Below are 12,956 nucleotides of genomic sequence, written 5' to 3'. Positions count from 1 at the left end.
TGTAGTCAAAGATGAGAATGAGCTTAAACTTCTGGTTCTTCTGCCTCTACCTCCCAGTTGCTGAGATGGCAGAGTATGTTACCATGCTTGGTTTTATGCAGTGCTAAGAACAGAGCCAAGAGTTTTGTACATGCTAGGCAACTGAGCTACATCCCCAGCCCCTCACCTGCCATTCTATTACTGTAAATTTCCAGCATCACAGTACCATATTCTAGTTTAAATGCTCAAGTCACAGGATAAAAAAGAGATTGCAGGAAAATATGCTTGTCTGTCTCAGCAGAAATATGGCTTATGTGACACTGAAAGCACCTCTATATTGAATATTACATTGACAGGTGATGGATGTGTGTTGACACCTGGCACTCTTAGCACTAAGGACCTAACTGAGCTATCTCTGTCCTCAGTTGCTAATAGCCCAGCAAAAGCCCCAGTGTTGGTAACCAGTTCTCATGGCATAGGCTTGCATAGACAGGCATTTGTGTGGTAGATTGTAGGTATATTGGCTTGTTCTTCATGGCTTGCTCGGCCTGCTTTTTTTTATAAAACCCAGAACTACCAGCCCAAAGATCGCATCACCCACAATGGGTTGGGGCCTCCCCTTTCAATCGCTAAGAAAAGGCCTTGCAGCCTGAACCTTTTTGAGACAGGGCTTCTCTGGGTAGCCCTGGCTGACCTAGGACTTGCTTTGTAGACCAGGCTGGCTTTGAACTGCCTGTGCCTCCCAAGTTCTGGGATTAAAGGTGTGTGCCACCATTGCTAGCTTTTACAGACTGATCTTATAGAGGCATTTTCTCCATTGAATTTCCCTCCTTCCAGATAACTCCAGCTTTTGTCAAATTGACATAAAACTAGCCAGCCCAGTAAGTAATAAGCCTTTTGTAAAAGCCTCAACTAAACTTCCATTTGAGTTAACATAACTGACAAATACTGGACTTCAGTTGAAGCTGAAAGTGTTTTCTCTTTTGCTTCTTATCACAAGACAGCAGCTGGTATCAGAGTAGCTCTCACCACAAAGCTATCAGTTACATATTATTAGAACAAGCTTTCATGGCTGATGAAATGGTTTAGTGGGTAAAGAAAGGTACTTTGTACTAAACCATACAGCCTGAGTTTGTTCCAAGAACATATAATGGAAGATGGGGAGAACTTCCAAAGTTGTCCTCAGGTCTCCAATCTCCATGTAATGTGCCATGGTGCAAACACTCAGAGCGGGGCATCTTCTGTACACCTGCCCACTTGGGTAGCAGAAGCCACAGGGTTGCTGTAAGTTCAAGCCAGCCCGGTCTGTACATTGAATTATCTAGCTAGCCAGTCTCCATAAGGTGGCTGAGAAAAACAAAAGTAACAGCAAAGTTTTCTAAAGACATCAAAGAGTGATCAAGGCTGCTGGAATGTAAAGCAGCTGGGAAGAAAAGCAAATCATGTAATTTCTAGCTTTTCTTCTTTTTGAAACATTTGCTGGTGGCCTGGATGTGAGACCCAACAGAAGAGATATCAGAACTGGCAGAGGGACCTGGGCTATAAAAACCACTGGTACTTGAGAGCTGTGGAATCATCTAGCCAACCAGAGAGGAAGGTCTTGAAGAAGAGAGAACCATATGGGTCACATGTTCTGTGTGCACCTTCCCCTGAGGAGACAGGTGCTACTTTCTCTCCGGCCACTCCTATTCAGGACCAGTGTTTTAGTTAGGGTTTGTTGTTGTGAAGAGACTATGACCATGGCAACTCTTACAAAGAGGAGCCAAGAGTTCCGCATCTTGATTTGAAGGCAGCAGAAGGGATGTGTTTCATACTGGGCCTACCTTGAGCATTTAAGACCTCAATTCCAAAGTGACACACTTCCTCTAACAAGGCTATACCTCCTAATAGTGCTACTCCCTATGGGCCAGGCATTCAAACACATATGTGTATGGGGGCCAAACCTAATTCAGACCACCACAGCAAGCCAGAATCCAAAGCAAGGGTCCAGAAAAGCTGACGAGACAAGTTGATGTACGGGGACAAACCCATACCCAAGTGCCTGCCACAGAAGCCCCAAAAACTCCAGTTGAGTCAGACCCTCAGGGCAGTGAAGGTGAGCAGACTACACAAGCCTTGAGTGCTTTGAGTCACCAACCCATAGCTATACCAGGATGACTTGCCCAACCCACCTTTTTATTTTTCTTTTGTTTTTTTGTTTGTTTTGACATAGGGTTTGGCTATCCTGAAACTCACTCTGTGGACCAGGCTGGCCTCAGACTCACAAAGATAGCCTGCCTCTGCCTCTTCAGTGATTAAAAGTGTGTGCAGTGATTAAAGAGGTTCCAGCCCTCTTTTAAATGAAAAAATCAGAGCATCTGCAGGTTCACATCTGTATACTTGGACTCATTAAAAAATACCACTGAAATAAAAGTAACAACCAAATTCTAAAAGGTAATAATAATAAGAGACTATAGAGAAACACTTAGCCAAGCACTGTTTTCCATGTGGGTCTCATAATTAGTTCAGTAATACAGACACCTTAATTTAGATGACTAATGCCTAAACTAGGTGGTAATGGTGCACACATTTAGTCCCAGCACTCGGGAGGCAGAGGATTTCTGTGCTTTCAAAGCCAGCCTGGTCTACAAAGGTAGCTCCAGGACAGCCAGGGCTGACAAACTCTGTCTTAAAAAAAAAAAAAAAAGGCAGGGGAGGTTATGCCCTGACCTGTCATAAATGGGAGATAGAAGATGGTGTGTTTAGTACATAGTCTACTGAACATAAGAGTAACACAGAGCACCGAAGGGCATCATGGTTTTCTTTGTAATTGCTGAGCTAACTAGAAGTTGTGGCTCAGTGTCATTAACTACCTCCAGAGATGGTACATACTACATATAAGTTTAAGAAAAGAGAAATTCAAAGTCTGAAGTACAATTTCTCTTGACTTGAATTTCACTCCATCATGAGTTGTGCCATTGTAAATTAGAGAGTATTTATATAGGTGAAATGGTAAAGATTGTCTCCTATAAGAATCTTAACTGACATTCTAGCCAAGCTGTGATGGGTGCAGTGGTTGGTGAGGAGCAAATCCTATCACCTGAGGGCATCAAAAACAACCCTGAGCCCCAACCCTGTAGCTAACAAACAGCTGAGCCTCTAGAGCTGCCTTCTTGCCACATGTAGTTTGCTGTAGACAGTCTAAGGTAGGTGACTTGATTTCTACAGCCTGTCATTTATCCCCTTCTCATGCATATCTCATGCAGGGGTGGGGTGGGGGTCTCTGCAGCCACCACCAGCAGATTAATAATTCATGGAAGGCAGTTCAGTTCAACATGATTAAATAGCTGTTGTTGGTTCAAACTTTGGGAGTCTAACCACAAGTAATCTATTTTAGGGATAATTTGGTGAAAAAAAAAAAAACTGGTGATAAATAATACAATCCCATGTGCACAACAAAGCTCAAGACATTACTGTATTGAAATTTGTAAAGTACATGTGACATCGTCCATAAAGATGGTTCTATAGATTGACCATATGGACATTTTCCATATACAAAGATTCTATAGATTGCCAGGCTCACAGTAAGGGTGAGGAAGGGTTTGATGTTAAAGGGAGTTTCTGCAACCCATATTTTTCACCCATGCCCTGATTCCCAGAAATAAAGCACCTGAAACGTAAATATATTTACAAGAGCCTAGGCCAATATAGCTAGGCATGTTCTCCGACTTGCTCATAAGTAATATGGGTTTTTTTCTATTTGAAGTTTTGCCACATGGCTTTTTACCTCTGCTCAGGTTTCAGGTGTCTGTCCTCTACATCCCCAGGATGAATTCATTGCACAGTTCACTCTGTCCCAGCATTCACTGTCTACTCCTCCCTCCTATTTTCTGCCTCAGCTGTAGGCCAATCAACTGTTTATTGACAGGTGAAGAATCCATACAGTATACAGGCAAATATATATATATATCTTCCCATTTTAGTCCAATAAAAGCTGTTTTCTCTTACAATAATAAGCTATATACAATAATAACAATTATATTGAAACAATATATATTCCTTCTCAAGTCTCTGATGGGGTTGAAGACTAAGTTATAGTCTCTTATTAAGCTTAAGTTGTTTACAATTCAAGATGATGTTTTTAGATTAGTAATGCAAGTTAGGATAAAAAAAAATTGTTTAGGTACAAAACTGAACTCAACAAGATAGGATACATAATAGAATACTTTCTTCCAAAGTTGCAAAGTACTTACAGACTGGACATTGTGAATGTAAATCTTACCTGACTGCTTCATAGTTATTATTGTATAGTTTATTATTGTAAGAAAAAGAACCTTTTATTGGACTAGAAGGGGGAGATGTGGCCCACAGGTAATGCAAAAATCACCTGGCTATTAGTAGCCTTCTGGGTGGATAACAGGTTATGCATCCCCTCCTTTGAAAGAACAACCCTGTGTGGTTAACATTCTTGGTTCACCCAGGAGACTCAAATAAATGAGATCCTGTCCACTCCACAGGCCACAAAGCTGAATGTGGCCACCATTGGCTCATGGTACACAAAGGGAAACTTGTAACTTGAATAGACTTGATGAACAACTGTCCTTCCATCTGGCCTGACCCATGGCCAATTCACAGCACCAGGCTGAATGACACTCAGTTACAACTCAACCTTCCTTTCCACCCTGCATATTCCAATATTAGAGAACTCAGAAGCCTTGTTCTTTTCAGGTTTTTAATATTTTTCTTATTTTTACTCTATTATAATACTATTTCTTTTTCTTTCTTTCTGTCTGTCTTTCTGGTTTTTGTTTTGTTTTGTTTTGTTTTTGTTTTTGTTTTTTTTTCAATACAAGGTTTCTCTGTGTAGCTCTGGCTGTCCTGGATTCACTTTAGACCAGGCTGGCCTCAAACTCACAAAGATCTCCCTGCCTCTGCCTCCCAAGTGATGGGATTAAAAGCATGTGCCGCCACACAGGAGTTTGTTTTTCAAGACAGGGTTTCTCTCTGTAACAAGCCCTGGTTGTCCTGGACTCACTTTGTAGACCAGGCTGGCTTCTAACTCACAGAGATCTGCCTGCTTCTGCCTCCTAAGTGCTGGGATTACAGGTGTGCATCTGCTTTTTTTGTCTTTGTTTTTGGTTTTGGTTTGCAATACTGTTTCTATTCTTTTGTGTTTATAAAGCTGTTTTATTATTTTTGCTTTTATCCAATTCTTGCTTTTATCTAATACATTTTCCTTCATTCTATAATAAGTTTTTAAAAAACAATTTTTTTAATGTGCATTCGTGTTTTGCCTGAATATATGTCTGTGTGAGGGTGTTGGACAGTTGTGAGCAGCCATGTGAGTGCTGGATCTCTGGAAGAACAGCCAGTGTTCTTAACTGCTGAGCCATCATCTCTCCAGCCCCGTATAATCAGTTTTTATCTTGATCTTTTCTTTATACTTTTCCTTTACATTATTTTTAACATTTTCATTCCTGTGATTATTGGTATAATTTGCCTTTGGTTTTTTTTTTTTTTTTTTTTTTTTGGTTTTGTTTTGCGTTGCTTTTTCTTTTTTCAAGACAAGTTTTCTCTGTGTAACTTTGGCTGTCCTGGACTTGCTTTGTAGACCAGGCTGGCCTCAAACTCACAGGTATCTGCTTGCCTCTGCCTCCCTGAGTTCTGGGATTAAAGGTGTGGAATGCACACCTGGCTCTTTGATTGATTTTTGTATCCGGTTTGGTTTGGTAGTGTTGCTGTTACAGTTTTGCTACTGACAACTGAGCCTCAAGAGAAAGCTGCTAATGAGGAGGACTCCCAAGCGAAACTGGAAGAGAGAAAGCCATCTACCCAAAGGGATATGAACTGTAGCTTATAAACATGAGAAGTATGAAAAACCAAGGCACCATGACTCCTCCAAATGCTTAGAACTCTTCAATAACTAAGACCAAAGATGTGGAGATATAAGTACAAGACAAATGATTCAAAAACAGTATTTGAAATGACAAATTAAGCCAATTCAGAACTGGACAAAAAAGTCAGCAACATTAATGAGAACTTTGGCAATGAGACAGTTTGGAGAAATAAGCAGAGATATTGAAGTTGAATTCAGGAAATAATTTTTTAAAGTGGAAATCACTAATAAACTAGAATAAGAAGAAAAATATCAAGGATTAAAACCTGAGGAGATTCTACATTTAGACATACGTGAACATCACCACAACTTTAAAGAATTTGGGGCATGGGTCAAGAGATTAAACCTAAGAATTGGAAGAAGGAGGAACAAAGATAAAAACAATAGGCATGGGAAACCTAGTCAACGAAATGCCAGAAAAAAAAGAAGTCTAAATGAAAGAATATTATACCAGGAGTTCACCAAATCTAGGGATGTTCTAGTGGATTTAGAACCCCAACTAGACCAAAACAAAAACAAAAAAAACACAACACCTCTCAGTGAAACATTACATTTAAAATTCTGTGTCTCTTTTGCTTTTGTTTTTAGAGACAGGATTTCCCTGTGTAGCCTTGCTTTCTTTGCAGAAACCAAGAACTTTGCAGAACTCACTTTGCAGACCTGTAGAACTCAGAGATCTGTCTTCCTCTGACTCCCAAATGCTAGAATTAAAGGCATATGCCACCACTGCCTGGCTTACAGTTAAATTCTAAGACTACAGCAAAGAACAGCAAAAGTTGCAAGAGGAAAACTCAAAGGCAAAGTCATTAGAATATCAGACTTCCACAAAAATCCTAAAAGCCAAGAATATATCGGTTGATTTATTTCAATTCTTGAGGAAAAATAACTTGCAAGCAAGACTTACTGTATCTAACAATATCTTGTATCTTTGAAATCAACGGAGAAATGAAAAACTTCCAAGATAAATACAAGTTACAAAATTTTTATGGCTACTAGCCAAGATTGAAGAAGATGATTAAAGGAGTCCTATACACTGTGGAAGAAGAAAGATGGTCACAAACAGTAGAGCTTAGGATAAAATAAATTTCATGAGAGAAATAAGTGAGAAGTAGAAAAGAATCAAGCCCACTTCAGTAAGCAGAAGAACACTACATGTATAAAGGAGAAGGAAAAGAACATCAGAATTCAAACAAAAAGAGTCAACAAAAATCCCAGAAACCACCAAACACCTCAATAAATATAAATGGACTTAGATCTTCAATTTAAAAGTATAGATTAGGGCTGGAGAATATCGCTCAGTTGGTAATTGCCTAGCACATACAATGCTTTGGGTTCAAACACTGCAGAAATCTGGTATGATGCATGTATGTAATCTAGGTATATAGAAAGCAGAGGCAGAAATTCACATCATCCTACAGCTACATAATGTGAGGCCAGCCTGGGATACATGCAAGCCCAAGATTAACTGATGGGATTAAAAAAAAAAAAAAAGATCCAAATATTGATTGCCTATAAGAAATTTTACACTGGGTGTGGTGATGCATGCCTGTAATTCCAGCATTCTGGGAAGCAGAGGCAGGTAGATATCTCTGTGAGTTCAAGACCAACCTGGTCTACATATTATGTGTCTGGGTGCACACAGAGTTCAGGACAGTCAGGGCTACACAGAGAAACTCTGACTTGAAAATCCAAAAATAAGAAAAAAAGAAAAGAAAAATTCACTTTACTGGCAAAGACTCACAAAGGGAATGTGTAGAAAATTATATACTAAGGAAGTGAAAGCAGAAAGGGAAAGAACTCTTCCAAACTCATTTTACAAAGTATTTGAACAGATATTTCATAAAAATATACTTCAATGACCAGTGTACATACAAAATAGTCAGCATTGTCAGTCATCAGGTAATTGTCATGCAGATCCCAGAGGCACCCCACTGCACTGAAGTCAGGGGCTAAAACTAAGACCCCACCACTGTCACTGATCTGGAGGTGGAGGGACCTAGGAGGATGAAGCCCATACATGAGGCAGACTAAAGTCTCATGCTACAGCCAACTTTATTCAGAGCCTCAGACAAGTGATACTCTGAGGGTTAAGAAAGGTCACATGGGTAAAGTCCTCATGAGTTCAGGCTGTATACAATCACAAGGATGAGCAATATGTGGTAATGTTTTTTCATAGAGGTATATAAAGGACAGATTAAACATTTAATTGAATAACAGCAGCAAGCAATAATGAGTAATCTGAAGTGAACGCGCTCCTTCCACCACACCTGGGAGGAGCACAAAAACACTTTCCCAGAGCAATTCTGTATTTTGAGGTCACAAGGTTTCGTCTTGTTTTCTTGGAATGTTCTCACAAGGACTCAGAATTCTCCTCACAAGACTTACATTCCTGGACTATGTTCCAACACACCACCACTTTAGGCCAAAATGCAAAACTGAGCTACATATTCTGCACCACTGGTGGGAATACTAAATGTTTAAGAGAAATACCACTCTGAATGAATCATGCACTGCACATTCATAAGTTGTGTTCATAAATTGGCGCAATTATATCTGAAGAAATGATGTACCACTCTAAGACACATAGATCCTGGCTAAGCAATTCTATGAGGCATCTACCTAGCAGAGATGGAAACACATCTATGTGAGAACACACATGCACACATTCACGGAAACATTTTTAATAGCCAGAACTGACAGCAACTCAGACATCAGCTGGTCAGTGGACAGGTCGACTGCGGTATCCAGGGTGAAGCTATCTCAGAGGCAAGAGAAGCAAAATACTGATGTGTGGTCAGATTACATCTGAGGTATCTCAGAAACATCACTGGCCTGGTTGGTTTTTCAGCCTGACACAAGCTTGAGTTATCTTGGAAGGGGAACCGCAGTTGAGAAAATGCCTCAATCAGATTGCCTGTAGGCAAAGTCTGTAGGGCATTTTCTTGATTAAGGATTGATGTTGGAGGACCCACATCACTGGGGACAGTGCCAGCCTTGGGCAGGTAGTCCTGGGTGGTGTAAGAAAGCCATGGGGAGCAGGTCAGTAAGCAAGTGCTCCTTCCATGGCATCTGCTTCAGTTCCTGCCTCCAGGTTTCTGCCTTGCCCTGACTTCTCTTGGAGTGATCTTAGTGTTGTAAGATGAAACAAACCCTGTCCTCCCCGAGTTGCTTTTGGTAATGATCTTTTTCACAGCAATAGAAGGCAAATTAGAACACATTACATGAAAGAAAGAGCTGCAGCACAAAAGATGATGCATCATATACTGTTTATGTCCCATTCTAGAAAGGGCACTGTAATGTCCTTTTAAGTTCAGGGTGAGGGAGGTCACCCTGAAGAACAGCTCCACGGAGTGTATGTGGTGTCACACAGACTTAAGATACAGCCAAAGTTGGCAGTAAGAACCAGTAGTGTTTATACATAGAAATAACCCAGTAGGAGGGCATGGTGAATGAGAAAACTTTATAATAGCCACAAAACAATTCCATTAGGAATAAGTTTAATAACACAAATTCAAACTGTCATGGGAAAAAAAAAAGGATAAAACATCCTGATACACTTATAGGACATATGGCACAGGACAGGAACTGCCCTGTCTTCCCTGGGAAACTTCAACAGCATCAAGGTGTGCCTACTTCCTATGCAAAGTGTATTTGAGAGTAATCCCAGCGCAAACGTGAGTTTTCCATGGATCATACTTGCATAGAGAAATGTTATTTCCGGGACAAAAACTGACAGGAAAATACTGCATAGGAAGAGCTGAGTACCCAGGAAGCACAGCTGCATTCTGGGTATGGAGGAAGCATGGCTCCCTCTGCATACAGGAGAAAGCTGATGGTGTGACATCCTGACACTGGCAAGCAGCAGAAACACCCAGGAAGAAGACAACCCCTTCACAAGGTACTAGACTGACAGGGTGAAGAGGTCATTAACCATGAGAAATAAGATACAAGTACTTCTAATCATTACATCATTTTATAAAGTGGAAGAAAATAACCTAAAAGCCAGTAGAGAAATGAACAAAAGGTACAAACAGACAATTTCACAGAATCTTCCTGAAACTCACAATCTGCTTTGCAGGTGGAAGTACCAAAATGACAGCCACACCGAAGGCTGTTCCTGTCCATTGAGTGATGGTAGGACATGCATAGCACAGTGATCTCTCTCAGCCCAGGTATGTCTACCTCAACCTGCAGACATACCTCAAACAGTATGTCCCACAAGGTTATCCTTTGAGGCATTGAATTGCAAAAGGCCAGAAATACACCAAGTACCCAGGAGACAAGCTACATAAGCTATGTCAAGCCTACCAGGTGGAGTTCCACTCATGGAAGCAGAATTTCCAGAGATACTGGTACATGGCAAAACCCATCCACTGAAAGACTAAAATGTGCATCTCTGCCTGTCTTTACAAAGATAGAAATGACACTAATAACCAAAAAGAGGGGAGGAGGTGTATCAGAACAAAGTACAAGATGGAGCCATGGGAAGGAAATTCTGATGCTTGTGAGAAAATTCCAAGTAAACAAGACAGAGCCTTGTGAACCCAGTCTCTTTAAAAACACGGGTTTGGGTGTTGGAGAGATGGCTCAGAGGTTAAGAGCACTGACTGCTCTTCCAAAGGTCCTGAGTTCAATTCCCAGCAACCACATGGTGGCTCACAACCATCTATAATAAGATCTGGTTTCCTATTCTGTCGTGCAGGCATAACTCTGTATACATAATAATGAATAAATAAATCTTAAAAAAAAAAACAACACGGATGTGTTCTTGGAATGTGCTTTTATGCCCCTCACAGGTGTAGCAGATAGGAGTGAATTTACTTTAGATTATTCATTGCAGCTGGATATTGTTATTTGTTCATATGCCTCAATGGAAAACATGTTTGTACCACGTGTGACTGGTCCTTGTGAGCGTACACTTTATTCATTTGACTCTTAACCCTCAGGGTATAAACTGTCTGATGCTCTGAATAAAGTTGGCTTTTGCATGAGACTTTAGTCCACCTCATTTATCACCTTTATTCTCCCATGTCCTACCTCCTCTAGAGCAGTAAACGGAGGTGCAAGAAGAAATCTCCCTGAAGCTAAGTGTGGTGGTGTATGGTGGTGTATGCATTTAATCCCAGCACTCTGGGAGTCAGAGGCAGGCAGATCACTGTGAGTTTAAGGCCAGCCTGATTTACAAAGGGAGTCCAGGACAGCCAGGGCTACACAGAGAAACCCTGTCTCAAAAAACAAACATCAAAAAAAAAAGCAAAAAACAAAAAACAAAAAACAAAACAAAACAAAACAAAAAAACCCACAAAAACTGTTGTGGATACAATCATGGTTTTTTTTTGGTTTCATGTGTGGGTTGTGAGACTGATTCAGATGGTCCACAGCAGCAGACTATTTGCCTCATGCTGGCTCTGGGAGGAGCTTTTTTTTAAGATTTTATTTATTTATTATTTATACAACATTGTGCCTGCATGTACATCTGCATGTCAGAAGAGGGCACCAGATCTCATTATAGATGGTTGTGAGCCACCATGTGGTTGCTGGGAATTGAACTCAGGACCTCTGGAGGAACAGTCAGTGCTCTTAACCTCTGAGCCATCTCTCCAGCCCTGGGAGGAGCTTTTTGCCAGCTGCAGATAGTTTAAATCTGAGGACTTTGGAGACAAAATAAATGCCAGAGCCCAGAGTGTGGAGCTCAAGGAACAATGCTGTTCCTGCTTCTCCCTTGCTGCTCCTGGTAGCTGTTGTGAGACAAGAAGTTGGAGATCTCCTGAAACGAGGATTGGACTGGCTCAAAGAAACCCAACGACCCTAATCAGTAGTGAAGCAGCTAAGAAAACTGGCCTTCCTCTCTCACTAACCCTTTCTCTCTCCTACCTGGTGTTGGGGTGTTAGAAGGGATTAGGGTGGAGTAGGGAGAAAAAGACAAATGTAAATAAAGGAATTTTTTAAAAGTACACCACCAGCAACAACAAAAAGATAAAAAAGAAAGCAAAGAAACCTCCCTGTGCTTACTTCTAGGAGTGACTTGATCCTTACAAGTACAGTCATGTCCTACAAACTCAAAATGATGGGTGGTAAGCACTGAAAGCAAGTGCAAAGGCTTACAAAACACACAGACACACATTACCCGCATTTCAAGTAGAAAACAACCACACTGAGGAAGGGCAAAGGCCAGCCCAAGAAATTTAGCAAGTGTTTGCACACCCAGTCGTGGGCAGGAGAGTGAACTGCAAACAGATCTGACCTCTGTCTGGCGAGTTTGTTCTGTGCAGCACACAATTCCAGAACTTCGTAATGTATGTTTTGTTGTTGAACAAAGTACCAAATGTTTGGACACTGCCAGGAGCCAGGATCTTCATTGTCGTAGGGAGTTGCACAGTTGTGGCGTGGGAAGAACTGTAATGGGTACTGGTGCTCAATGGTACAGGCCAGACTAGCATGCATGAGGCTTTGGGTTCAGTCCCAGGTCCCACAACACAATTACCATATGGCCCCATGACTGTTCATACATGTCATGTGTTTACGTGTGTGCACATGTAGCCATGCCTGTATTTCCTAATCTGTCAAGAGGAAGGGTCTAAGAGAAGACACCCCAAGGGCAACAAAGATACCCAGCCTCAGATCCTGGCTTAAAGCCATGCTCCACCAAAAGGAGCTAGTACACTTGAGGCATGGCTAATCCCACAGGCCCAGGAGGACACACACCTGAGAGTACCATACACCTGGAAATGCTCAAAGGGGCCATGTCATAGGCAAGCACCATGTGACAGGGCTCCCACTGGGCACATCTCACCCGTCAGCATTAAGGATGACCTACAGACCGTGGAAGTTAAGTAGTAAACCATAGTAATCCACATGTACACAGAGACAAAAGACAATACACATAGACATACACACATACACATGTACAGGTAACAACAGGGAAATAAGTGGCTGGGGGGTGGGTATTCAGAATGCTGGCTGGGGGTCAGGGAGGTGGCCTGGAGTCTGAAGCCTGCCCTTCCGCCACCATGGAGGACTGCATCAGGAAACATCTGTGGTGTATGTCATGATTGTGTGCACTGGTAAGCAAGACAGGCCAAAGGCTATGCTTCAAACCACC

Source organism: Meriones unguiculatus, chromosome 8 (genome assembly GCF_030254825.1).
Source record: "Meriones unguiculatus strain TT.TT164.6M chromosome 8, Bangor_MerUng_6.1, whole genome shotgun sequence".
Classification (NCBI taxonomy): domain Eukaryota; kingdom Metazoa; phylum Chordata; class Mammalia; order Rodentia; family Muridae; genus Meriones; species Meriones unguiculatus.
This window is presented reverse-complemented; position numbering follows the sequence as displayed.